Source organism: Amblyomma mixtum, chromosome 10, assembly GCF_055824585.1.
Source record: "Amblyomma mixtum isolate Tamu chromosome 10, ASM5582458v1, whole genome shotgun sequence".
Lineage (NCBI taxonomy): Eukaryota > Metazoa > Arthropoda > Arachnida > Ixodida > Ixodidae > Amblyomma > Amblyomma mixtum.
In genome coordinates, this window is record NC_143021.1 from 142,674,961 (window position 1) to 142,679,320 (window position 4,360).

Here is a 4,360-nt window from a genome sequence, read left to right on the forward strand (position 1 = left end):
TTAAGGATACGCACTCTTATTAGGTGAAAAACAAAAGCTGGTCACATACTAAACAGCAGAAGCAGAGCACCAAGGTACTCACCAATTGCTTGAAGAGCTGTCTGCTAGTTCTCGTGCCATCCCAAATATGGGTACTTTTCAGTGCACTCCTGTCAATGTCTTCATCACGTCAAGCCACTCCAGCATTTCAGTCGAAAGATTTCCCTATTAAAAAAAAGGAGTTTGTTTTGTTAGACTGGTCATATTTAATTTTACTTTGCACTAGGTACATGGCATTTTACTGCCCTAGACTAAACAATACCAATCATGAATCACATTTTGAATTTTGTCATATATGATCACAAAATTTGGTGTATGCGATACATTCTTATAAATTCTGATCAAAATAAAGCTGACATAGTTAAGTATCATTTCTAGAAATGTGGTATCAAGGAAGGAGGCTAACCAGATAACCTGCATGAATGTTTTTAGATGGATGCAAGAGTCGGCACTCTAGCATACAAAATGTAAAGGGTCATCCACTCTTACTGCGAACACATGGCCGCTCTTTTCAGACAGCCACTGCAAGTGACACAGCCGCTCATTGCAGCAGTGTGGCGCTGGAGAAGGAGCTGAATGTGGTGTTTCGCCTCATCTGCCACTTCGTTTCGATGGCCTTCCAATGAGCCTTTCAAAGAGCACAGCCATGCGCTCGCGTGTTTGCACTAAAAGTGGACAACCCTGTACAATATGGCAGGTTTCATCTTCTAACATGTAACTTCATGCTCCAATCACGATCTAATTATGCAAAAAAATTTTCGACCTTCCATTCTGTATAAAGGAAAAAATCCTATGGGCTCTGTTCACAAGCCTCTGCAAGTACACGCGAACTGTGCACGTTTTGCATTCAGTTTTGATAGCTTTGCTCTCTATATGACGTCTTGTAGTATAAAACAAAAAAAAATGAAATTAATTTTTCATATTGCATGAGCTACTGAGGTACAGAATATAAATGCAAAATGCCTTTTGTCCCTGCATAAAATTGTTAATACAGATATAGCTGTGCTTAACTGAAAGAACTATTGTGCAGAACTAGGCTATGTGGCATTAATTCGCTGAAGCCAGAAAATGTGTGTAAAATATAGAAAGTCCTAGTTCTTTCTCGTTCTTGTGTTCATTTTTGCTACTCGTTTCAACAAACCAAGGCTGAAAAAGCATTAAAAGAGGGCCATGCAAAATAGTATAAGTGCAGCAATTCATACGCCTTTATAATGTGGCCATATATCATTATGTTATAGCCAGAGTACCATTTCTATTCACCATGCTGGAGCACTGAAAAAAGGTGAAAGAAGTACTAAACGAAGGTTTGCTAATCCCCTAAGCACGTTGCAGAAAAAATGAGGCTGGGTATGATGTCTCACCTCTGTAGAAATCCAAGTCATGACATTTGCTTCCCCCATGATGAAGGCTCAGCACATAATAAGGCGACAGAAGGTTTGTCATTTCCAAGAAAAGGATCCATAAATACTGCTTCCTGCTCATAAGACAGAGCGGCACTCATTGTAGATTCTACCTGCAATGCAAAAAGCAAAGTTTGTTTGAGTGGACTAAACTAGAAAAAAAAGCATAAAATATCTATGCCCAAATGTCTGAACAAGCCGCCGCGGTGGCTCAGTGGCTATGGTGCTCGGCTGCTGTCCCAAAAGACGCGGGTTCGATCCCGGCCGCGGCGGCTGGAATTTCTTTGGAGGAGAAATTCTAGAGGCCCGTGTACTGTGCGATGTCAGTGCACGTTAAAGAACCCCAGGTGGTCGAAATTTCCGGAGCCCTTCACTACGGCGTCTCTCATAGCCTCAGTCGCTTTGGGACGTTAAAACCCCATAAACCATAAACCAAATGTCTGAACTGAAAGAAATTGAGGGTATTGTAATAGTGAATATGTTAATATATCGCATGCAAGATATGCATGATATTCAACTCAGCTACCATTGGCTTAGCTACTATCTTGCACATTATTATCACAAAAATAGTGATATAGTACTATCAGCATTAGTAGTAGCAGTGAAGATTTCATGGAAATAAAGGAAGGGACTTAGTGTTGGCTGTCATTTTCACAGCAGGCACCGGACCAATAGCTAGTGCAAAGGAAACAGGAGAAATGGCCGAAGAGAGGACCAGGAGGAAGGCAGTAGCATAGCAGGACATAGGATACAATAGGAAGGCAAGGCTTGCATAAAGCAAAATTAAGACATTAGTAAAGATGTACAAGACCAACCACATCACTGTACAGAGTGGAAGACCTTCATTAACTATATTTAGCTCACAATGTGCTCTCATATATCCTTGTAGTAAAATTGGTAATTAATACCATAACTCAAGGAGTGAAACCAATACAGGGGTGAAGGGCAGTCAATTAGCCATGGGCGTGATGCTTGTGCCTTCCTAGCAGGAGACAGATTGACGATTCAGTTGAATATCAGGTCTCAGATACTAATAGTTCAATATTAGCAGCTGCACATTGTTTCACGCACCCTTCTAAAACATATGTGCAGCATTTTTCACAAGACAGTGCATGCTTCAGTTGGGGTACCTGCTGGGAGAGTAGTGTACAGTCAGGCTGGAATGAAATATGAGCCACGTGGATGAACAAGACAAATTATTTTGCCTGTGTGCTTTCAACTGCAGTATACAGCTAGCCTAATTCATGTTTCAGGGTAAAGAATCTACTGAAGTACTCATTTACAAGCCTTTTCTAAATGAATATCTCGCTGTAAAGTAGAAAAGTACGACATATATGTGTTTGCATTTCATTCCGCCCTGACTGTACATGCAGAACATGTCTGTAATAAGTATTATTATCAGTGATGGCTGTTACTTCGAACACTAAGCAGATAAGTGAAACCTCCAAGCTCTCCTTGAAGGCAAGAGTCTATGCAGACAAGATGCTAAACACGCTTTGAAGTATGTAGATTTGATATTCAGCATGGCAAATACTGCTACATTAATAGCGAGCACTTCAGGTCAATACACGGTGCTTTTGAAACTTCTTGCCTAAAATTTGCTCGCGAAAATGCAAAACGCATGCAAAAGTGCAATCTGCAGGCACAACAATTGATGCTGTGCAAGCAACAAGAAAAAAAAATGAAGGCAATGCTGTGATACTCTTTCAGTCATTCAAGTGTAAAAATGATAATGCATGCTGGCTGATGTTGCTACTTAACAATGAAAAATAGCGGCTACTGCTCACTTACAACAAACGCTTTCTCTGAGCAAACAATGAAATAAGCAATGCTAGTCATGCAGCCTCTCGTCATTCCTTTTACGAAGACAGCCTTTAAGCATTTGGAATGCAAGCCTCCCCGCCAGTGCAGCGACACAAATACACGGAGGTTCGAATGCCAAGGATATGAGTTAATTGACCACGTCGTCATTATAACGTAAACGATTCACACGCGCTCTGCACCAGGCCGCCAGTCAACGCCAACTCTTTGATCACGTACTGCCTTGATGCGGTACATGATAGGTTGCACCGAGTGTGCGACGCTACCAAAAAACACGAGCAAGCAGTGTATCCAAGTGAGCGCAAAGCAGATGTAGCCAAGCACATGGAGCAGCCGATGAGCAACATAGATTATGAAAACGGGCGCACTAAGGCGCGCGTGAAATGGAAAGGAGCGCGAAAGGCGCGCACGCCAAAGGTCCCTCCTGAAAACAATACAGCTTGGCGATAATCCAGGCGACGATGGCTGAAGCAGGCAGAAGCTCGAGCTGGCACGCTAAGGTGCGCGCGGAGCACAGCACGGACAAAATCCGACGACGCAGAAGAGTGCGCTGAGAACATGTCGAGAAGAGAGAAGAACCGCGGCAGAGGCATGGGGAGGGAGGCGAGAGCTTCCAGAGACGTACCGCCATGGCCGACGTTGTGTCGGGCACCGCACACCCGTCAGGAAGAGCCACTCGGGCCACTACAGGAGCTGCGGTGAAACGTTGTCGGCGTAAGACGCGCGCAAAAACAGTTGATGGTTACTCTGGTTGCGCGTACAACGAAGACTGGAACGATGAAAGTGGCGCAATGGCTGGCGTACGCCGGCGTGGACCACAACGGCCAAAATGAACCACCGTCCACCGCCAGCCAAACGTGCTTGGCTTAGCTTGGCTTGTTCAAAGAACGCGACATTCGACAATAGAGGAAGTCGCATGGTACGGTCAACCTTGGAATGCAGGGGAAGGCATTCACGCCGAGGTGGAGAGGAGGATGCCCTCTCCCGAACGGCGCGGCGTGCCCCCTGCTCTCTGGTAGGAAAGGTTCCTTTTCACAATGGGCTCATTCCTCCCTTTCTGCTGCCTCTACCCCTGCGAAAAAAAGAAAGCTTTACCCAAG

The 4,360-nt window shown here is 44.3% G+C and overlaps 1 long non-coding RNA gene across 1 annotated transcript; it reads right to left on the reverse strand.

Annotated features, from left to right (window-relative positions):
- Positions 1–1,400: 1,400 nt before the first annotated feature.
- On the reverse strand, positions 1,401–4,106 carry LOC149327156 (uncharacterized). The gene is made up of 2 exons (XR_016286161.1): positions 3,886–4,106; positions 1,401–1,552 (listed from the first exon to the last, which is right to left on the reverse strand). It is a non-coding gene; the product is annotated as an uncharacterized LOC149327156 (long non-coding RNA).
- Between the last annotated feature and the right edge of the window lie 254 nt (positions 4,107–4,360).